The sequence below is a fragment of the Plecotus auritus genome, assembly GCF_963455305.1.
Source record: "Plecotus auritus genome assembly, chromosome: 3".
In the NCBI taxonomy this organism is placed as follows: Eukaryota; Metazoa; Chordata; class Mammalia; order Chiroptera; family Vespertilionidae; genus Plecotus; species Plecotus auritus.
In genome coordinates this window covers 216,871,904-216,896,215 of record NC_137772.1, presented here as the reverse complement: position 1 = coordinate 216,896,215, position 24,312 = coordinate 216,871,904, and the positions used below count along the sequence as shown (strand labels likewise).

General features: G+C 48.0%; 1 protein-coding gene across 2 annotated transcripts in view; it reads left to right on the top strand.

The window, feature by feature from the left end:
* SYN3 (synapsin III) overlaps positions 1-24,312 on the top strand; it is a 391,487-nt gene that overhangs the window by 224,444 nt on the left and 142,731 nt on the right. The gene's annotated exons all lie outside the window — the stretch shown is intronic.

The following is a 24,312-nucleotide window of genomic DNA, read 5'->3' as shown; positions in this document are numbered from 1 at the left end:
TCCTTCTTCCAGAACACATCGGTAGGCACATTAGAGTGGATGGATGCTAAAGACCATACCAACCCTGGAAGGTAACTTAGGGTTGGGGGGAGTCAAAGACCATGGGGGTGTGCAAGAGGGTGTTAGGTGAGACTCTTGGATAGCAGGCAGCAGAAACCAATGTGAGTAAGCATGCTTTGCTTCAACGGGGATTTAGCCTAAGACATTGGGAACATCTCATGGATCCCAAGAGCAACAACATGTCCAGGAATGACCGGGAGACAGGGAACACTGTCCCCTTCGTGTCTGGTCTCCACCCTGCTCTGTGCCTCAGCTTCACCCTCTTTCCTTAAAGAGGGGGGTTCCTCTGCTTGTCAGATCCACGCACAGGAAGCCTGGCTGCCCTGACAATTGTCTGTCTGTCAGCTTCTTTCTTTCCTCCCGCCAACTCCACGTACCCAGGGTAGAAACTTGGTTGAGCTGGGGTCAGGTGCCCACCCGTGGTCACATGTGTGAAGGCCAGGGCAGCGGGGGATGTGTTGTACAAAACAGCACCTGCCCAGCCTCTTTTCCTTGGAGATAAAGGTGGGCAGTGAAGATGGTGGGGTGGGGAAGCTATTGGTCCACGGGCTAAGAGCACTCCCCAAGATACAGCCTACATCCATACGTCCATGCCATACCACTCACTGGCCTAGCAAATCTCAGGGATTTGTCAGATTGCTCCTACGTGCAAAGACGCCTCTGAGCTGTTGACACTCAGACAACAGACCCGTCCCAGGCCTGTGAAGGCAGCAGATTTGGCCACTCTCTCTCTACACCCACAGACATGGCAGTAAATGTTCTAGACAGTCTTCATTTATTTCTGGACCTTTTCTCACTCAGATCACGTCTCCTCTAGAGTCTTGGCTCTTGGCTCAGCTCAGTCCTGGCTGCTGGCCCTTTAGACTAATTGTCAATTCTTGGTTTCCACCCTATAAACCTCTCTTCCTTCAACCAGACTCTGAGTAAGTGTCACCCTGCGATCCTATACTGTCCCTCCAGGTCTAGCGTGTCTTCAGAAAGGCCGTTGCCCAACTGCCTTAAAACTCAGCCTCCAGCTTCTGGTGGCCAGCCGCCTGGGTCGGCCAATCTGAGACGCCATGCTGAGAACTTCAAGAACATCACATGGACCTTGGCCATTTGTACTTGGCCAAATGTCTGGGCTTTGATTCAGCATTCTGTGAGTTTTGGATCCTACACTGAGCGCTGTGCCAGGTGCCAGGATGCGGAGGTGAAGAACAGAAGGCTGTGGCCTTCAGGGAGACCACAGATCTGGCAAAGGTGGCGCTCCAGCAGGCACTGGCCACGTTGAACACGGGGTAGCAACCAAGAGCCAGACACAAGGAATCGCTCTCCTGGGCCCCGACAGCCGAAAGAGAAATGACAAGCGCCCAGAATGTCAGAGATAAATCTGACCCTGGCACAGTAAGCAGGAAGATAAGAAGCCTTTGTTAATCCCCCCTCCATGGGTACAATGAGGTATTCATACTGCTCCCCTCGGGAGTTGGGAAGCATTTTAGGCCCAAGAAAAGTCTGTTCGTCATCATAATTGTGTAATACGGCTACCCTCTTTCCGCCCCACCCCTTCACATACCCTGGCCAGGCAAGATAAAGTTCTGTTGATGCTGTAGCTACTGTGGGCACCATAAATCAAACTTCCTTCAGTGGCCTTTGATTTCACCTTCCTCGTAGTTGGAAATCTGAGGGACTTCTTCCCATCGATCCCACCTCCTGTCTCCTGCTGCGTGTGAAGGGATCGACAGTTCACTTGGTGAGATGGGGCACAGCCTGTGGAGAGGCACTGCGGTGTGAGGAGCAGGCACAGCCACCTCCGATGGCCAACCGCCCTGAGTTCAAACCACTTGCCAGCTGCGAAAGCAGGAACCATTTTTGTTAGCGTCTCTGAACCTCAGGTTTTTTTTTTGTTTTTGTCCAATGTGTTAAATACGTTTTATGGAAACACCTTCATAGAGTTGAAGCCAGGATTAAATGAAACCAGATATGTAAAGCCTCCAGCACTTTGCCTGACACCTAATAGATGCTCAAAAAAGGTGGCTCCCCTCTCTGGGACCTAAGCAAATTGGATGAAGTAAATAGACCTGGTCCTCAACCTTCGAGAAACTTGTGGTCTTCATCATAAAGAAGCTGGTTCTTTACCACAGAGGTGGGCGATCAGACCCACCTGTGTGAAACAGCCCATCGGTAAATCAGGCCATGAGATCTACCCCTGGGAGGTGTAGAGACTGTTAATCCCACGCCACCAACAAGAGGAGACACAGAGAGATTGAGTGCCCCATCCACAGCCACAGAGCCGGGAAGTGGGATTGCTGGGATTTGAACCTGCCCTTCTGGCTCCAGAGCCCATGCTCTTGTCACTTCACTCTGTTGCCTACACCACGTTGTGGACTGGGTGAGTGTGAGACGTCACCAGGAAGCAGAAGGGAGCGGGAAGAGGGTCGGATTTGGAGTCAGGCAGCTGGAGTCGGACTCCATTATGGTGGTGACTGTGGGAAGATCACTGCTTCCTCATTTGCAAAGTGGCACCAGTTTGCAATACCTCCATTTGAGAGTTCCTGTAGGGTTCTACCAATGGTTGTAGGAAGCCTGCAACGTGCCAGGAACTGTCCTGCATGGTGGGGGTGAAGCCTCAAGCAAGAGGCATGAGCTGGTCACCGAGCAGGTCCCCACCTTACTGTCTAATAAGGAAATAAGATCATGTACTTGAAAGTACTTTCCAAACAGAGGTTTGTCATTAGTGTTAAGCAAGTGAAAGTGATTGCATCTCCACAAGGAATTAATAAAAACAAAACAACAACAATAGTAAGAACAGTAACAGCTAACAGGTAATAAGCATTATCTCTGTGCCAGGCATTATGTTAAGCCATTTGGTTGGATTTTCTCAGTAATCCCCTCAAAACATTGCATATGGGCATTGTAATTAATTCCCATTTTACACATGAGAAAACTGAGGTCCAGAGAGGTTATTAAGTAACAGCCAGTTGAACGGTGGAGTTGGTTTTCAAACTTAGGCCATCTGCCTTCAGAACCTCTCATCCTAAATATCACACCATATAGCTTCCATTGCATCTTACCACTGCCTCTGGTTACTTATGTCTTAGTTATATATTTAGAAACATCTGGAAGTCTTGTTAGGGGCTTTATCGTTAAACACGGGGAATTCAGCCCACAAACCTCCATCATCTCATCAAGCCTGGTCTCAATCCAGCACCTACTTTAGACATAAAGACTCTCAGCTGTAGGGCGGGGGGTGGGCAGCGCTGCATTCACTGGCGAGGCCCCCTCCTTGGCGGTTACCTCACCGCTGGCCTTTACATCATTGCTGGCCAAGCCAAGAGCCGGTGTTGTGTCCAGAATCTGAAAGCCTGACCATAGGCCTTTATGAAGCTGTATCTTTCTGAGAACTTCCTGGGCATTACTCACTTGTCCTCTATCAACTGCCCCAGAAACGGTGGCTGTCAGCCTCGCCCCAGATTTATAGATTGTGGATCTAGAGAGTCCAGAAAGAGGAAGTGACCTTTTCTAGGTCATCCAGGACAGTTGGGTGCAGAGTTATCTCCAACTCCCAGCTTACTTGAAAACTAATCTCAAATGTCATCAGGAGCATTAAGGCCCAGAGGTCAGACCGTCTGTGTTCCTGACTCTTAATGCAAGACCCACCCCCTGCATGCCACTACATCCATTCTCTCACTTAACAGGTTTTGATTGATGACCTACCATTTGCCTCAGGAGGCACGAGTGATAGCAAGGTGGATGAGGCAGGTGTGGTCCCTGCCATTATAGAGTTCACACGCCAGCAGGGAAGACAGCTGGTCCGCAAATAATTTCAATTGTGATGAACAGTGTGAAGAGAAAAGCACAGGAGGCTCTGGGACCCTGGATCAGGTGACATACCTTGTCCAGGGGATCAAAACAGCCTGTTCTGGAAAGTGACATTTATGGTGACACACAGGAAGAGGGAGAGTTTTTCAGGTGAAGGAGAGGGAGGGATGCTCTAGGCCAGCCTACGGCCCGCGGGCCGGATCCGGCCCGTTCGGCTGTTCTATCCGGCCCGCGGAGCCGAAAGAGCGGAGGGTTCTCTTGCTCTCCCCTCCGCTCCTTTACTTTGAATTTATATTAGTTCACACAAACACTCCATCCATGCTTTTGTTCCGGCCCTCCGGTCCAGTTTAAGAACCCATTGTGGCCCTCGAGTCAAAAAGTTTGCCCACCCATGCTCTAGGCAGAGGTATAGCATGTGCAACCAGAGAGAGGCTCCTTCAAGAAGCAAACACTGAAACAAGACAAGGAGGGCTTTCAGGTCTGCACCTGTTTTCTATGCTAATTTGGTAACAAATTACCATAAATTCATCAGTTTAAGATAATACCCACTTATTATATCAATTTCTGTGGGTCAGGCGGCACCCAAACCAGATTTATCAGCAATCCCAAGCAAATTCACCACTCATGAGTGGGTACGCGTTAACCAAACTCACAATATCCTATATAATAAAAGCCTAGGTGGCATCACTCGCATGACACCCTCGCGCAACATCATCACAAGATGGCCACCCTCACATTGTCAAAAGATGGCCAGCAGGGGAGGGCAGTTGTGGGCAATCAGTCCAGAAGGGGAGGGCAGTTGGGGACAAACAGGCCAGCGGGGAGGGCAGTTGTGGGAAATCAGGCCAGCAGGGGAGAGCAGCTGGGGGCGACCAGGCCTGCAGGGGAAGGCAGTTGGGGGCAATCAGGCTGGCAGGAGAGCAGTTAGGGGGCGATCAGGCTGGCAGGCAGAAGCAGTTGGGGGCAATCAGGCAGGCAGGCAAGTGAGCAGTTAGGAGCCAACAGTCCCAGATTATGAAAGGGATGTCCGACTGCCAGTGGGATTGGGCCTAAACCAGCATTCAGACATCCCTCAAGTGGTCCCAGATTGGAGAGGGTACAGGCCAGGCTGAGGGACACACACCCCAACCGTGCATGAATTTTGTGCACTGGGCCTCTAGTTATTGTATAAAAGTGAAGTGAGAACACAGGCAGCACTTAGACCAGAACACTCTTAAAGATGTTGTCAATTCATCTTCTCCCATCAAGATATGTAGGAAATCGAATTGAGATCAGAATGCCAAACTGTCATTCATGATGAGAGTCTCAGCTGAAATGAGAAAATCCTTTAATTGGCATGTCTAGCCCACTGTCTCTCTGAAAGCAGAGACACGTGGAAGGCCATAGCACAGTCAGGGGGCTGTTTAGCAAGTGTCTCAGAAAGGTCAGAGTGAAGGGGCAAAGTGAATGCTTGACAAAACCAAACTGAGACCTCCTGACGCAGCAGGAAGGGTGGGCCTGTGGGATGGGAAATATCCAAAGTGTCCCCTTAGTAAGTGGTAGCCACTGTTGTGATAACTATTCTTCTCTTAGTGTCACTGTTTAAAGGCAGTAGACTAGGTAACTTCCAGATTGCCAATGGTGCTCATGTGCTGTGATTCCAAGGGCAAGTCTGACTTATCCTGGGGTGTGGCCGGGATCCTGAGCACACTGCCCTCCTGAACAATGGAAACCTTTACCGTCTCATCAACATCATCGTCAGTAGGGGAACTATGGGAAGCACTCACTCTGTGGACTGCTGCCCACGTTTAGGTTAGGGCCTGTTAAGCAATACTGATATCTCATTAAATCCTCACCATAACCCTGTTGGATAGTTTTTCTCACTCTCATTTTGCACGTGAAAAAAAGAAGAAATTGAGGATCAAAGGTAGCATCACTTGCTCAAGGTCATTCACCAATCGAGTGGAAGAGAAGGGAGCCCAGTTACATTCAACACACAGCCCCTCTGCAGCACAGAAAGGATGGGTCATGCTTTGCATGCCCACTGAGCAAGTGCCTGCTATAAATCCAGCCTCTCTCCCACTCAAGAAAGTAGATTGGATTGCCAGCCAGTGAGAATGATGTCATTACAGGGATAACCTTGAGGCCACTTTAATTTATTGAAAGAGGAAGTGTTTGTGCAAACATCAATCCTCTTACTAATAGGATAACGGCAGGCTTGCTAGTTTCCAAGCACATGGTAGTTCCCATTCGTGTCATCCCCAGTTATTTTGGAGGGTCCCCTAAAGGTGCCTCACGCCTGCCCATAAAACTTCTTATCAGTTTAATCACACGTGGGTATCGGTCACCTCTTTCTCGCTGTCTTTTCCTTCCTCTTGTTTATGTCTATCACCTTCATGGCTGCTGGAGTCACCTCCCCACTGAATCAATGCCATACTTTTGTACCCAGAAACAATTCATTCGTTCGTTCATTCGTTCATGCACTCACCTGATATTATTGATGGTCTACTTTGTACCAGGCGCTGTTCTTAGCCCCGGGGAGAGAAAGGTGGACAAAACTGATAGGTCCCTGGTTTTGCATAGCTGATGTTCTAGTTGGGGGTGTGACGAGTAGACAGTTGACGATGGGTAGCTGAATAAATAAGAAAATTTCAGACAGAGATAAGAAGTATGATGAAAATAAAGAAGAGTGCCTGGGTGGAGGAGCACTGGACAGGATGGTATATCAGGCATTGTGATCTCCTCCTACATGTCTCGATACAACTCTGAGTTCACTGGCACTTGCCATGGTTAGTCCCCAGGCACGTAGGACAAGAGCCAGTGGATAGATGCTCCCACTTCCCCTCCCTTGGTGGGACAGTGCTGAGGCATGTTCTACATGATGCCCAGAGGTCCCCAGCAGGATTGAGCAGTTTCCCACAGGTATAACCAACTCAGTAACACACCCTGTTAGCATGCCCATCTCTCTTACACTTTCCTGATTCCATCGCTTGTGCATGTTGAGGTCACCTCGCAAAGAAGCCACCTGCACCAAGTCCCCTTTGATGTCTGGTTGGAGGAAATTCAAACGGAGCTGTAACGTCAAGGATGGCTTGATGAGAAAGTGATGTTGGAGCGCTGACACACATTACCGGAAGCAGCCAAGATGCAAAGGTCTACAGGGGAGGGTTTTCCGGGGAAAGGGAAGAACAGGAGCCCAAGCACCAGGACAGAGAGAACTGACAGGAGATGATGATAAGGAGCTTGGATTTCATTCCAAGTGTAATGCAAGCACCACAGGATCTTAAGCAGGGGAGGGACCTCATCTGACTTACATTCTTAGAAGATTCCTCCAGATGCTTTGTTGAGAAGAGGTTGGGTGATGGTAAGAGTGGAAGACAGGGCCTCTTAAGAGGCTAGTTCTGGTGTGACCCAAGTCTCAAGTTGCCCTTAATAGTTCCATTGGGTTTTGCCTCTAATGCCCCCTCTCCTTTGAGGATGTAAACCAGACAGAGACCTGACAAGCTCAGACACCATTCTGTGCCTTTCCATCTTCTGTTTTCCTATATACATCCTCTTCCAGCTCCACCTTGTAAATCATAAGCTCCCAGAAATGAAGATGCAGACTGATGCAGGTGTATATGGCAGGAGAAGGAACTGTGAGCTGTATCATCAACAGCCAAATCAGAATGCTCCATTGTATTGTTAACCCGGCTGTCACCTAGCTTTCCTCCAAGTCCTGTGCCAATTATCACGGCTGTCCATACATGGCCATGTGACAGAAATGCCACATCTCGCAAGCGTGACACTCGGCTGTAAACATGGACACAGAATTCAGAACTCCTCTGAGTACCCCCAAAAGCATCCACAGGGGATTATTAGTGAAAAGTCTAGATTTTATTGAATCCTTTCTGGGAAAGATGGAGAAGAAAGCTCACATTGTACACCTCAGGTATTTTTGTTTTCTCCAAGACCCTGTTCTGGGATAAGAGAGGTGAAAAGGAGGGGAGTGCCAGGCAGGACCTGGATCAAGCAGGGCCTTTATGTCATGCTCAAGAGTGCTTAGTCCCATTTATGCTAAAAATAAAACCCAAACTACACATAGCAAAGGGCAGGGCTGAGATGGCCAAGGTCAGATGAAGGTAGAGTCAGGCCAACTGTTGACTAAAGGTATGGGTTTCCTTTGGCTGCTGTAACAAATTACCACAAACTTAGCGGCTTAAACCAACACAAGTTTATTGCCTTGAAGTTGTGGAGATCAGAAGTCTGCAGTGGGTCCTCAGGGCTGGTTCCTTCTGAAGGCTCTAAGAGGGAATCCTTTCCCATCATTTCCAGCTTCCAGAGGCCGCCTGCATTCCTTGGCTCATGGCCCCTTCATCAAGTCTTTCCAGCCTCTACTGTTATCACATCTTTTCTCTGACTCTCTCTCCTGCCTCCCTCTTCTGAGGACCCTTATGATGACATTGGGCTCACCCAGATAATCCAGGATCACCTCCCATCTCAAGAGCTTTAACTTATACCTGTAAAATCCATTTTGGCACATGAAAACAAATTCACAGGTTCTGGGGATTAGGTAGTGGACATCTTTGGTGGAAGCCATTGTTCTGTCTACCACACTAAGTGAGTTTTTGCATTTAGAGATTAGAACCTAAAATTTGTGCCAAGTCTCATAAGAAATAATTAGATTCTGATTTATGGCCTCAGCTGACATCCCAGCCCCCTAGCCAGACAGTGGAGGTGGCAGGTAACAGAATGGAAATGGCTCTGTACAATGTATCCCCACTCCCGCAGAACCAAGGCATGTTCTACTGGCATCATCCTTAAAAGGAGCAGAACACCTGATGCAGCTGAAGGAGACCCCTGGACCTGGGTTCCAATTTCTACACCTCATAGATGTGTCACACATGTTTGACCTGCCCACCCCTCGCAATGCCTACCTTCTCACTGGGGTCAGGCCCTTCACCTGAGTCAAGGCATCCTCGCTTCCTGCTGTCATGGCATTTTGAGCAATATGTCAAAACTCACTGTTCTGTCTCCCCCACAGAGCCCTTTGGGGGCAAAGTGACTGGCACTTACTAGACATTTCATACATTAAAAAAAATAAAAATTGTATTGAGTTTTCACTATTTGTCAGGAACCATTCCAAGAGTTTTACATGGATTATCACATTGAGCCCTTCCAGCAACCCTATTAGGTAGGTAGTCTTAGTATCCCCCATTATTATGGCGGCACAGAGAGGGTAAGTAACTTGCCTAAGATCACCCAGCAAGGAAAAGGCAGAGCCTAGGTTGAACCCTGGTCTTGTGACCCAGTGTTTATGCTCTGAACAATTATTCTGGGCAGGGTGCATGGGGGTACTCAGTTAGCAAGGGGGTATGGTTAAAGAGCATTGGGCTTGGGTGCTAGGATTTCCCCCTGCTTCGCCACTCCTGGCTGGGTGGCTTAGGAAAGTTGCTTTCACTCTCTGGGCCTCCATTTCAATAGACACAACATGAGGGGCTTGCGCAAAAGAAAAGAGAAGAAAAGAGCAGGTTTGCTCTGACACTAGCCTTCTGTGTTTCTAATTCCGGTCACCTGTCTGGCCATCTCACCTTGCTTTGCCTGGAAAATATCACTTCCAGGAGATGTGACATTCGCTGTCACGTGGCCACCTCCAGTCGGCAGCAGCAGGGCCCGGCTCCCGTGGCCCTTTCACGTGGCAGGGCCAGCAGCTCCCCTCCCCGGGGCCTCTGCCGCGGACACAGGCAGCTGCGGGCAGCCGCAAGCATGTGCTATTTCTGTGGTTTTTCCTTAGAACAGTTTCCTATTTCAACCTGCCAGTTCCTTAAAAGCATTCGGCTGAGGTTTTGCCGAATGACTCCACTCTATTTTCATAAAGGGGTGGAGGGGCTCCTCCTGGGAGCCAAGCCCGGAGCGGGAATTCCACATGAGTTAAGGGCATATAGCGCTTGGAAGTCAGTTTCCAGGAGAAAAAATAGTCCGCGGGGTGGTGCCTTTCGTGCAGAGCGAGTTCCGCTAGCGGCCTGACTCAGGGGCCCAACCTGCTAGGGAGGCCACCTCTCTCCCTTCGCTGGGCCTCAGTTTCCCTAGCTGTTCCATGAGGATTGGGTCCTCCCTCTGGGTTGCAGGCACTCCCAGGTCTCTGGGTTAGACTGCTCATGTGCACAGACGGTGCTTGACTCAGGGTGGTTTGATTTTTGACTTTCCACAGTTGTGGAAAGTGATACTCATAATAAATTCGATGAGATGTTCAACCCTTTATTACAAAATCAGCTTTGACTCAGGGGTCCTCAAACTACGGCCCGCGGGCCACATGCGGCCCGCCGAGGACATTTATCCAGCCCACCGGGTGCCACTGCCTGTCCTACTTAGCAGCCGACTCGTCCCGGGCCCGCAGTGCACACAGGAATTTGTTCATAGTTTTTTTTAAAAAACTATAGTCTGGCCCTCCAATGGTCTGAGGGTCAGTGAACTGGCCCCCTGTTTAAAAAATTTGAGGACCCCTGTTAGATGGTTCTGCCCAATGATAGGCGAATGTAAGTGTTCTGAGAGATTGACGGTAGGCTGTGATGTTTGGCAGGCTTGCGTATTCAATGCATTTTCAATGTATGCTGTTTTCAACTTGTGATGGGTTGATCAGGAAATAACATCATAAGTCGAGGAGCATCTGTGTGAAGGTAATTTCCTTCTGTGCTGTTCTAAGCACTTTATAAATATCGATTCTCTTGACACTCACAGTAGCCCCTGCAGTGGGTCCTCCACTATCCCCATTTTATGAGTGGGAACCAGAAGTGAGGTTGACTCACTTGCCCATGGTCACATTACTGGCAAGCGAGCTCGGGATTTGAACCCTGGCAGTTTGGCCTCAGAGCCCACCCTCCTAGCTTTCTCAAAATAAGACCTTTCTGGGGGCAGACAGCTTCCTATGAGCAGAGTGTAGTCAAATTGGTCTCAAAAGGCCCAGGTGTGAGTCCTGGACCATCATCTGGATGACCTTGGAGGTATCGCAGAATTCCTTGGATCCTTAGTTTTCTTATCTATAAAATGGGGCTATTTGGACCCAGGCTGCTAATCTCCCAGAGACTGTGGAGTATTTGAGGTGATGGTTATTCGTGGAAACGCTCAGGAACAAGATGCTTAGTCTCCTAACAGAGGCTATTATTATTATTATCATTATTTCCACATAAGTCTGATCTCCACACCCTCTATCCACCCCCCACCTCCATCCCTACCATCATCTAGGTCTGCTTCTACTAGGGAGGGACTCCCGGAGGAAGGCCCAGCTGCAATCCTGACAGTTCCAAAGCCCCCTCCCTGGCCTGGAGGTGGGAGGGGCAATACCTTCCAACAGCCACTTGTCAGAGTGGACGGCCCGTGAGAACAGGTGTCTCTCCCACCCGTGTGAGTCTGTGTACAGGCGTCTGTGTATGGACACCTGTATGGCCAGCCTTGGTCACTCACTGAAGACCTCTATCCATCTGCCTTCTTGGCACCACCTGAGTACCCAGTGTCCAGTTTAATCCTCCCAAACAGAACCCTTGACACCTGCTCCTCCCAGTCTTCCCCATCTCAGTGCGGGCCAGGACCACCTACCCAAGTTACTCAGGCAAAAACCTTCCATCCCTCTTTCTCCTTCACAGCCCACACCTAATCCATGAGCAAATTATGTCAACTCCTTGTCTCTATCCCCCAAATGCTTCCTAATTCTGCCCTCTCTGTCTTCCTGGCTACCACCACCAGGGGCCAGGTGAGAGACGGAGGGAGCCACCATCATCTTGTACTTATACTTCTACCCCCAGTAGCCTCCAACCAGCCTCCCCATGTGCACCCTGCCCCGTGCCTCCCTTAAGTCACAGCCAGAGGGATCCTTCTGAATACACAAAGCCCTTCGTGTCGGCCCCTGCTTTGAACCCCCATGGCTTCCTACTGGACAGAGGTTAAACTCCTTACATGATTTCTAGGCCCTTTGGGAAGTACTTAACTACCTGCCCTCATCCTATCCCACTCTCCCTCTTCTTGCTCATTTGCTCCTGCCACGCTGGCCTTCTTTCTGTTTCCAAACAAGCCAAGCTTGATCCCACCTCAGGACCTTTGCACCATTGGTCCCCTGCCTGGAATGCTCTGCGCTCACATGTTCCTGAGACTGGCCCTTTGTCACCACTCAGGTTTAAACTCAAATATAATCTTCTCAGAGAGACTTCCCCAACCATCTCATTTAAATGTGATCCTTGTTCCCCAGCCACTCTGCTCAGAGACATACCTCTGTTGGTTTCTTTACAGCATTTACCGTCATCTGACACTATCATGTTTCTGTATTTGTTCACTCATTTGCCATCGGCCCCCATCACTAGAATGATCATGAAGGCTAAGACAGGTTCACAGCTATATCCACAGGGAACCTCTAGTGGGACTGGGCGTGGGGATCTGGCAGGTGAAAGTGCTCGATAAATGTTTGTCAAGTGAATCCATGAATGTGCTGTGTGACCTGGAACAAGTTAACTCTTAGGCTTCAGTTTCCCTATCAGTGAACTGAAGGGGAAGGAGAAAGATTATATCCAGGGACTCTCCTGGTTCTGACTCTGCACTTAAGTTCCCATTGGGAGGGAGAGAGGCAAGAAGGGAGGGAGGGAGGGAGGGATGATAGATGGAGTCAACAAGATGAATGACTTCTGGAGGTTTTACTGAAGTCACTCAGTACAAAGATGGTCTCATGAAGAAGATGGTGACAGGGAAAAGGGTAGACAATCCCAGTGGGAGTTTGCCTCTCCTACCCCCATAGAGAGACATAGGCATGATCCCCTCCTTCCTCTCCTGCTCACCCCCACACCGCCTTCCCTCATGGCTGCCCCAGGGACAGGCAGCAGCAGCCGCCTGCTGTGAGCTCCGCCCAGGAGATAAAAGGAACTGAAGGAATGTGCTGGCCAGGCCTTGTCCCTGTCCTCTCAGGGGTGTAAATGGCTTTCCTGCTCCCACAGGTTCAAAGAGCACTTCATTTCCTAGCAAAAGTACATCTAATGAGAAACAGATTTGGCTTTGGCCTCAGCTCTGAGAGCCCAGGAGGCGAAGGAAGGCCCCCAAGAACCTGGATGTGGACGTCTGCAATGTGGGGCCTTTCTCTTCCCCTCTCGCTGGAGCCACAGAGCTGTCTCAGCAGCAGAGGAAAGGGGTTGTTGAGAGGTGGGGGTGGGGGCAAAAATCAGAGTCCACGTAAGTGGTTGAAAGGGGACTTGGAGAGGAGGACTTCTAAGCCATGGGCCTTCCAGTTATGCTGAGTTCTTTTCTTTCTAGGCCTGGAAGCCAAGTTGGGCAACACCTAAAAATAAAAATAATAGCTTCCTTGTTCTGAAGGCAACCGAGGTGCCAGGTGTGGGATGGCACGGTGGGAAAGCCAGTGACTTTGAGACCACAAGACCTGGTTTAAGGACTGTAGGCCTCTGTCTTCTCAGCTGCCCAGTAAGCGCACTGGTAGTGATCACTGCAAATCCTGACGTTGTTGTCCATCTTGTAGTGAAAATAACAATAGGTTGGTTATCGGGGAAATTGAGGGGTCCCTTTCCCCACTGAGTGCTGGGACTGCAGTCCTTCCGATATCTCAAGAAAATGAATTTCCTGAGGCTCACACAAGAAAGTGAGTAATTTTTATTTGCGTGGATTTGCATCTCTGTGTCTTTAAAGGCCCATTCCAGTCATAGAAGTGTAGCTGGGGTTTCAGTAGAGCTAAAAGCAAAGCCAGTGTCCAGAGTTTCCGTTCCATGTGGCAACCAGTCCAGTTCAATGTCAGGCTAGTTGCAGTCCATTAGTCCATTGTGCATGGGGTCCACATGGCTATGGACCATGTGGGAGAATGTAGGGGGCCAAGATAATGCCCCCTGCAACAAGAGTCCCAAGAGAGCCACGAACAAAAGAGGAACCAAGAGCAACCAAGAGAGTGAACTCTTTTGGTTTTTGTGCCTTTGCAGTGGCCACGCCCATTCTGGTCCATGACCTGTTCCCAGGTGTGGTTGACAGGCAAGTACATTTCCTAGTCCCCCCAACTTTATTGGGCATGTGTCCCCTCATCTAGTCCCATCCCCCAGGGATCTGTGGGGAATAGACCTGATGCTCCCTGGGGAGTGTAAAGCTTTAGCTTCCTGGTAAAGCTGCCCAAATGACATGCCTATAATATTTGAACTTCCCTTTAGCTCCTTTCCAATTATTAATAACTAGTTTAATTACAGAGGCTCAGAAGACCTGGATTCTTCTAGGTATGTGGCCTTGGGCAAGGCAGGCTGGGTCAGTGAGCTTTGGATAATAGCATAGACTTAAGTTCAAATCCTAGTTCTTCTCACTTTGTGGAGATGCTTGGGAGAGTCACAGCTCTCAGCCTCTGGTTCTTCATCTGTAACCAGAACCAATCATATCAACCTCATGGGCCTGGGGCAAGGATTAATGAGAATAGACACAAACTACAAGCACTTAGTAGATGCTTGAGGAAAAGGATGAAGCTGGTCCACCCAAAGGCCTTAGAAGAAACAGGAAAATCTGTGACCAAACCAGAATGCTATCTGCTGGTCATCTGAGATAGAATAGTGAACAGAACAGAAAATGAAAAATCTCTGTTCTTGCGGAGCCTACATTCTGTGAGTGAGGAGGGGTAGGGGGATGAACAAATGAACAAGTAAAAATATTAAACATCAAGTCACAGTTTTACTGGGATTGGCTTATTCAAGATTCATAAGATATTCATCTGTAGGGTCCTAAAATAATTCGGTTCTTACATTATTCATTGTAATTAACACCACCTATGTACCAGGCATTATGTTAGGAACTAAGATTAATAAGATGAATAACCTATGTTTTGCCCTTTGTGAAGTCCTATTCTAGAAGATGTATACATACCAAGTCATTTTAATGCATGGTGGAAGAATTTTCCCTTTAAAGAGGAGATGAGGGAAGAACATGGAGAAGCTTGGAGAAGGCTTCTCAGAGAAGGTAACATTTGAGCTTGTCCTTGAAAGAGACATACGGATGATTTCACCAGACGGAAATGTAGGGAAAGGTTCCCTGGAGATAAGAGCAGACACAGACGCAAAAATATGCACGTGTTTGGGAACACGGAGTTCATTTCTATGTAGGTGAAAAGCACATTCATCGCAATGGTATCATCCCCCTCACCCCCAAGGAAGAAAAAGAACCTCTTTGTAGTCTTACAAAGGAGAAATGGATGAAGGTCTCTATCTTCTTGTAGCTACTTCATACTGTCAGAGGGGCGTAGTTCTGCCTATCCCTTGTCTTACCGAGGAAAGAGAAGCAAAAGGGAAGGGGAGTCTTTATGTAGGGAAGAGGGATTCTGCAAAGTTCAGGTCAGTCTGGTGTCCCTGGTAGGTGACATAGGCGATGTCCCGGGGGATGACGCATTGGACAACTTAGCATTCTTGTTGTAGTCTAGAAATGACACACTTGACAAGAAGGTTAAAAGGTACAATTCAAAAATGAGGAGTCGTATAACAACTAAAGATCTAGTGAGAGGTAAAAAGCCCTGTCATAAAGGAAAAGATGAACTTACCGTGTCCTGGGTTAGGTTGAAGGAATGGCTTTCCTGGAGGCAGATGAGTCACACCTGTCTGCCGACCTTTTGTCCTGCATACTTAACCCAAATTAAGCTAAAGGATTTTAAGATTTCCCCACGAGAAACTGTGGGCCTTTCCTATGTGAACCGTTTGGGCAGAAAAGGGAAAGCAGTTTCAGCACAGCCGCTAGACCGTCCATACTTCATTGACTCAATCATAAGTCCAAACCATTGAGTCTCATAGTTCAGGAGATGGTGAAGCAGATTGTTTCTAAAGGGAGTCCTATATTGTGTGAGTAAGCAAGCGGGTAAACAAGGACACAGGCAATCATTTTATGAAAATAGAAGAGGGTAAAACAAAAAGGTTAATGCACATAGCAAATCAGAAAACAGTTGAGAAGACTTCCAGAGGTAAGACTTCTGCTGGAATAAAATCACACAGTGACAATCTAATAGATTGTCTGCAGTTAGAACATCTTTGGTGGTGTTATTGGGTGTTGAGGCATACATAGACACAGCCTTAAAAATAAAACTTTGAAGGCAGTTAACTGCACTGGAGTTCAATATCCACAATTGAACATGGTGATTTTTACTGAAACATAATTTTTCTCCCTAAGATTACCCTCATTTTCAGAGACTGTATTAAGTACAGTTTTAGTTTGGCCTGATTATTTGCATAAATACAACAAGGGTAGAAATTGACCAAATTGATCACACCGACTCCAACCTGCTTTGCTGGAATTTTCACAAGGGATCTTTAGATGGAGCTTTAGTGAACAGTCAGCCCCTCCAGGCAGAGAAGACAAGACATAGTTGCCATCAGGCTTTCCCTGGAATACCTGTAGGTTTCGGTCAAGTCCATAAGTCCTTGAGGTCCCCAAGAGTGTCTTGAAGTTTCTTTCTTGTCATCTTTCAGGAAAGCTACCATTGTCCCTTACCTGGAAAGACTGCCATAAACCATGTGACTAAGTGAAGTATTAGCCATTTCTGCGAGTGGCTTTTGATTGACTTTGATGAGCTTTGAGAGTCAATCTCAGTTCCTTCAGGCTTTCCGGTGATATCCAGAACCCAGGCGTGTCTTCCTTAGACATGGCATACCAATCAAAGTCTTGGTTAATAAGGCCACATAATTTGGAAGTAGTTTTATTGTATTTGTGCAAAGAAATGTTATTGCCATAATTCACTTATTAAGAATTGCCAAATTCTAGAGGAATCAGGTAAGGGGAAAAAGCTAAAGGTAAGTAATTAGCATTCCCTAGATTGGCAAACACTCTGCAACTTTTAGAAACATAGGCTTCTTTACTGGCAAACACATTAACACTTTAAGACAGTGGTCACCAACCTTCCGGACCTCACAGACCACCAGTGGTCCGCGGACCACCAGTTGGCAACTGCTGTTTAAGAGACATATTTCCATGGAGGCAGGTATACAGCAAAACTTACTGATTTAGCAACTCCTCGGTGAACTGAATTAAACTGATTGGCTTAGATAGCTTAGGCTTAGATAAGATCAATTTCTCAGAATTTGTACTCCAACAAATGGCTCAGATAAGAGTCCTTGGAGCCTGGCCTGCATGGCTCAGTGGTTCAGCATTGACCTATGACCCAGGAGGTCACAGTTTGATTCCCGGTCAGGGAACATGCCCAGGTTGCAGGCTCAATACCCAGTGTGGGGCGTGCAGGAGGCAGCCAATCAATGATTCTCTTTCATCGTTGATGTTTCTATCTCCCTCTCCCTTCCTCTCTGAAATCAATAAACATATAAATATGTTTTTAAGAGTCCTTGGAGACCAGGGATTAGCATTTCAGAGACAGACAGTCCCTTTTTTGACAAACCCAGAATAAAATGTCTTGACAGGGTAGGCACTTTGGAGAAATGGAAATTGCATTATTACTTATGTCGGGGAGAAGAACCTAAAACAACCTTTCATCCTCTTTTATTCTCTTAAAAGGAGGAGGTCCAATAGCTGAGGGAGGCATGGGCACTGTCTATGCTCCATAGCTGCCTGTCATAGACCAGAATCCGAGGGGCATATGCCACCTTAGCCACCAGGGCATCCCATGGCTGTCCAACCTAAGCCACTGTGGAATTGACATTCACCCACAGTCCGAAGTCCCTTCCCATGCCCGAGATAGAGACCCTTCCCGAAACGGTTGTCCAGGGACCTTTAACTCCACACAGAAGATTCTGAAGGCCTCGGACCTCAGTGGAGGTCTTTATCCCTGTGTCTGTCTCAGGTAGAAAAAGTCTGGCCCTTTTAACTTGCCTCTAATAGTTAAGCTAGCATCCTGTTGCTGCCTCTTATACTTTTTACTAGAGGCCCCGTGCATGAAATTCATGCACTTGGGGAGGGGAGTCCCTCAGCCCAGCCTGCAGCCTCTCGCAGTCCAGAACCCCTCACTCCTTACTGCCTGCCTGCTCACTGCTCCTTACCACTCAGCTCACTGCTCCTTAGCACTCAGCTCGCTGCTCCTTAGCACTGCCGTGGAAGCGGGAGATGCTCCCACCACCGCCACTGTGCTCTCCAGCCGTGAGCCTGGCTTCTGGCTGAGCAGTGCTCCTCCTGTGGGAGCACAGTGACCACCAGGGGGCAGCTCCTGCGTTAAGCATCTGCCCCCTGGTGGTCAGTGTGCATCATAGCAACTGGTCGATTTGCATATTAGGCTTTTATTATATAGGATAGCCTTGGTTCTTAAGAAGCTTGGCAGTGTGAGACCACTTCTCAAGGAATGAACATTCCCTGTTAATCTGGCTGGATAGCATTTAATATCCAGGCCTTGGGTTCAAATTCTGTTTCCAGTCGGTTTCGAAGATTAGGTAACAAAGACCTTTCATTCTTCTGTGCACGTGTACATCTGAGGCCTTTTCCTATTAGCTATACCTGTGGGAGAAGCCTTGATGACAAGTAGCAGCATTTTGCCTGCATTAAAACATAGCAGTTGTGTTTGCAAAAGAAACATAGTATTAGTAACAAGCATTAGGCTAAAAAGATTTGCGGTAGTTCAGTCCCCTAGTCTGTTTACAATGTCTGCCCCAAGCGGGATGGCTGCAGAACTCTCTGGCACAGCAGCCTTGTGGGTCCAGCCCAGAGCAATGAGCAGGGAGAGTGGGGGCGGGGCCCTGCAGCAGCTTTCTCGGTGTCCAGGCTTTCTGCGCTGCCCCCCACCTCCCCAGCACACAGCCACGGGGTCTCAGGGGCACTTTGGCTGGGGAACTCACAGGGGGCAGAGGCCAGGAGGCAGAACTCTGTGCCCAGGACGCAGCCTCAGCCGGTGTCCACTCTGTACTCCCCTCCTCCCAGCACGGTGCACCCACAAAATTCCAGCCTGCCATGAGTGCACTGTTACACCAGAGACAGAGGGGAGACAGGAGGTGGAGGAAGGCTAGAGTCTTGGGGTGCCCTTGGCTTGGGGCTACACTGGGCTGTGGGTCACCCCTTAAGTCCCTGTCTAGGGGTGCTGGCCCCAGGGTAAACTCAAAGGCAGCAGTGAGTGCATGGGGCTCCTCAGTTTTGCTTTGTCACCTTCTTCATATCACCCTGGGGTGTCCCCAAGCTGCAGTCTGAGTCGCAGAGGGTGGGACCAGAGAGGAGATAAAGGACAAGCCAAACTGCAGAATGCAGGCAAAACTCAGAGAGGTGGGGAGAGACAGGTTTTGTAACAGGGAAGGAGAATTTGGGCTCTAGGCACAAACTCCAGAGCAACATCCGGTCTGTGTCCTTTCCCAGCATTTTCTGGAGCCTGAGGCAGCTTCTGTGCCGGGAACAGGGTGCTCACTTCTCCTGGATCTGTGTCCCAAGTAGCAGAAGCGATGTAGGGCAGAGAAAGGGGAGCAAAAAAATCCAGTCAAGTACCAATAAAGGAAACTGTAAATTCTAAAACTCCCAGGCTGGGGAGAGGGGCTTCCCCAGGGCATCCTGGTCAGCTTCTGTTTCCTCTGCAGTTCGGCTCCCTGAGTGCTGGTTTGGAGGCTACGCGTGGGAGGGAGCAGAGAGGAGCTGTCCTCCATGCTTTAATCCTTGTGTGGGGTCCCCTCTGGTTTGCCGTTCTGTTATTGGGGAAATGAGGTGTCCCTTTCTCCACTGAGTGCTGGGGCTGCAGTCCTTTCTGTCTTGAGAAAAAGAATTTTCTGAGACTCACACAGGAAAGTGAGCGATTTTCATTTGCGTGGAATTGCATGTCTGTGTCTTTAAAGGCCCATTCCTGTCATGCTGGGGTTCCAGTAGAGCTAAAAGCAAAGCCAGTGTCCAGAGTTTCCATGCCATGTTGCAGCCGGATCCAGTTCAGCGTCAGGCTAGTTGCAGTCCATTGTGCGTGGGGTCCACATGGCCGTGGACCATGTGGGCGAATGTAGGGGAGCCAAGACAGTGCACCCCCTGCAACAAGCGTCCCAAGACAACCAAGAGCACAAAAGAAACCAAGAGAATGAACTCCTTTGTTTAGACCCGTGGTCAGCAAACTGCGGCTCGCGAGCCACATGCGGCTCTTTGGCCCCTTGAGTGTGGCTCTTCCACAAAATACCACGGCCTGGGCGAGTCTATTTTGAAGAAGTGGCGTTAGAAGAAGTTTAAGTTTAAAAAATTTGGCTCTCAAAAGAAATTTCAATCATTGTACTGTTGATATTTGGCTCTGTTGACTAATGAGTTTGCCGACCACTGGGTTAGGGGATTATATATCCCAAATTTTGTGCCCTTGCACTGGCCACGCCCTTTCTAACCAATGATCTGTTTCCAGGTGTGATTGACAGTCAAGTACCTTCCCTAGTCCCCCCTACTTTACTGGGCATATATCCATCTCCCCACATCCAGCCCCATCCCCCAGGGATCTGTGGGGACTAGACCTGTGCTCCTGAGGAGTGTAAAGCTTTAGCTTCCTGGTGAAGCTGCCCAAATGACATGCCTATAATAATTGAACTTCCCTTTAGCTGTTTCCTGTTATTCATGACTAGTTTAATTACAATTGTATCAGGTTGAGGCCCAGAAAACTTCTAGATATGTGGCCTTGGGCAAGGCACGCTGGGTCCGTGAGCTTTGGATAACAACATAGACTTAAGTTCCAATTCTAGTTCTTCTTCTCACTTTGTGGAGATACTTGGGAGAGTCACAGCTCTCAGCCTCTGGTTCTTCATCTGTAACCAGAACCAATCATATCAACCTCATGGGCATGGGGCAAGGTTTAATGAGAATAGACACAAACTACGAGCACTTAGTAGATGCTTGAGGAAAAGGATGAAGCTGGTTCTTCACAAAGGCCATAGAAGGAACAGGAAAATCTGTGACCAAACCAGAAGACAACCCAGGGAGGACCCAGGTCAAATAATATAATAAAGGTAACGATAGGAGAGTGATAGCAATGTCCCATGCTCTGTGCTCAGGATCTTAGTCTATTCTCACAAAAAGCACATCAGGCAGGTACCACTATTTTCCTTAAATAGCCAGAACCAGGTCTTAAACAGAGAAGGCTGAACTCCAGAAGATGTGTCTTTAAAGCCTTCGCCCCTCTCCTCTGGGGGCCTGCCTGCCTCCTGGAGCCCAGTCTGTGCTCAGTCTTCAGTGGAATCCTATGCCCAGGCTGGATGGATAGCTGGTCCCATCCGCCCTCCTTGCTGTCCATGGTGTTAGAAGGAATATTTCCCTCATTGAAAAACATTTCTTGAACACCTACTATCTGCTGGTCATTTGAGATACAATAGTGAACAGAACAGAAAAGGAAAACTCTCTGTCCTTATGGAGCCAATATTCTGGGGACCGGGGGAGGGAGAACAAATGAACAAGTAAAAATATTAAACATCAGTCACAGTTTTACTGGGATTGATTTATTCAAGATTAGTAAGGTACTCTTCTGTAGGGTCCTAAAATAAGTTGGTTCTTGCATTATTTGTTATAATTAACACCACCTATGTACCAGGCTAATATTATGCTAGGAAATGAGATAAAAAAGATGAATAACAGCCCTAGCTGGTTTGGCTCAGTGGATACAGTGTCAGCCTGTGGACTGAAGGGTCCCAGGTTTGATTCTGGTCAAGGGCACATGCCCGGGTTGCAGGCTTGATCCCCAGTGGGGGGCATGCAGGAGGCAGCCGATCAATGATTCTCTCTCATCATTGATGTTTCTATCTCTCTCTCCCTCTCTCTCTTCCTCTCTGAAATCAATAAAAATATATATATTTTTAAAGATGAGTAACACTGTGCTTTGGCTTTTGTGAAGTCCTATTCTAGAAGGAAAAGTAGACATATTGATCATTTTAATACATGGAGTTAAGGACTGTTTTTGGAAGAATTTTCCCCTCAAAGAGGAGATGAGGGAAGAACATGGAGAAGCTTGGAGAAGGCTTCTCAGAAAAGGTAACATTTGAGCTTGTCCTTGAGAGATAAGGATGATTTCACCAGACAGAAATGTAGGGAAAGGTTCCCTGGAGATAGAGCAGACATAGAAACAAAAATATGCACGTGTTTAGGAACACAGCGTATTCATTTCTATGTAGGTGAAACACAGGGTGAATGTAGGAAATAAATGAGACGAGAAAGTATTCTAGGAATCCTGGATGACATCAGGTAAGTAATGAAGAGTCATAGGAGATCTCTGAGTAAGAGCATGATACAATCACACATGTATTTTCTTCAATTAGCTTCATCTTTACTAATCCTTTCTTCAGCTGTGTCTAAACTGATGTTAAACCTATTTTTTAAGTACTTAAAATGCTATTTCACATTTCATTTCTCAGATTTCTATTTTTTTTTGTCAATTTCAATTCTCTGTAGAAATTTTCGATCTTTTCTTCTATTTTCTTGAACATATGAATTAGACATTTCACAGTGTGTGAGTGATGACACCAACATATGGATCACTTGTGTATCTATTTATAGTGTCTGCATTTTCTTTGTGTTTTCAATGCTTGGGTCTTGTCCTTTAGTACGCTTGGCTGCCTTGGGGTCAGGTGTCCATCAGTGACCACTTCTTGCTCAAATGAATAGCCTAGAGTGTTTTCCTTGGCAGAGCATTGAAGGCAGGGTGGACATAGTGGATACCACGATTGACTTATTTAGTGGGGAAATTCTGATGGAGATGGCAGAATAGCAAGAAGGTTTCAGAAAGGAGATGTGGAAGCAGGTGGTGACAAGAATGTGGACTCTCCAGCCTGCGCACCCTCCATCGTGATTGCCTACTAGCCAGACAGTACCCATCACTTCCCACTGCACGCTGCCCTAGCTGGGAGCTCCATCCTGGCTGTGTAAACTAACCTATGAGTCTAATTCTACGAAGGCCAAGGAAACAGCACAAGCTAGTCATCTTAGATCTCTGTCTGGGGTTGGAGGGACTGGGTCTGAAAGAGCCACAGAGAGCCTCATTATTAGATGTTTTGAACTTACAAAGACACACACATTTCCATGCAGGGTTGACAATGAGGCCACCAAAGGGGCAAGGCCATACAGGCCTCCACACAGCAACTGAGACCAAGGCTTCAATTTCAAGTCAGATCCCCAGTGGAAGTTGTTTGACAGGCCTTGTCACACAGATTCCAAAAAAAACCATCTCCATAGCCAAGAATCCCTCACTTCGGTCGCTGCTCTCCATCTTGCTGTTCTTGCACATTGGAGGCGGCTCAGAGGTGGCTGTGTTCAATTGCAGGGTGAGCCATCTCTGCCAAGAAGTTGTTCTTCCAATTGCCTCCTTGGCCCCAGCCCTTCACTTGCCCAAGTCTGACACTCCCCTTAAACCCCCATCACCACCCTCAAAACAAAGAGCCACCTCAGAGGCTGTGACTGCCAGACCTGGTCCCACTCCATCCCAACATGTTTAGCGGACGGCTCTCAGGGAGCCTCTAGCCTCACGCAGAGCGGTCATTGCCTGGGGTGGTCTGGCTGCCCCTGAGCTCCTCTGCTGGAGGCCTGGTCATCTGATCTGGGAGGGATGGATGATGTCAAGTACTGGTCTCCCAAAGGCTCAGGGGTTCCAGCCCTCCTGTACCTAGGAGCCTCAAGGGGCCTCACAGGGGGTCTTTCCTCTTGTTGGGTCTGAGATGAGTCCAACCTTGACTGGGAAGTAGACAGAAGGTCTTGCATCATGGGCTCAGGGGGTGGATCTGGCCAATTTCACTGCCGGCTGTGCTGCTCCTAGCTCTATGACCTTGGCAAGTGACTTATCATGCATTTACTTCTTCGTCTCTTCCTTCACTGTGTAAAGTGGAGACAGTTACCTCCCCCGTAGCGTTAGATCTGTATAAATGAGTTAAAACATGTAAGTTTCTTAGAACAGTGCCTGGGACCTAAGGAGTGGGCCATAAGTAATAGTAAGAGAACGAATGGGGAATTAGTAATTAATGAGTAAGTAGAGAGCTTCAGTTTGGGGAGATAAAGAAAACTCTGAAAATAAATGCTGACGATGCTTGCACAACAACGTGAGTGTGTTTAATGCCACTGAACTGTATACCTAAAATGGTTAAAATGGTAAAATTTATGTATATACGCCCTAGCTGGTTTGGCTCAGTGGATAGAGAGCATCAGCCTGCGGACTAAAGTGTCTGGGGTTCAATTCCAGTCAAGGGCACATGCCCGGGTTGTGGGCTTGATCCCCAGCAGGGGGGCAGCCGATCAATGAGTCTCTCTCATCGCTGATATTTTTATCTCTCTCTCCCTCTCCCTTCCTCTCTGAAATCAATAAAAATATATTTTTAAAAATTTATGTATATACATGTCACTACAATTTTTTAAAGTAACAATGTTTAATCTGGAGCATGTAACTTTCCAGTGTACCCTTGAAGATGATTTAAGTGCAGAAATTATCTGTGACTGAACGAGATAATTTGATGTGCGGAAAGTCCAGGGGAGGACACTTTGCTCTGAGGGTCATGAGAAGCTCCTCTAGGCTGCAGATAAAACAAGGGAAGGAGCCCTGACTGGTTTGGCTCAGTGGATGGAGCGTCGGCCTGTGGACTGAAGGGTCCCGGG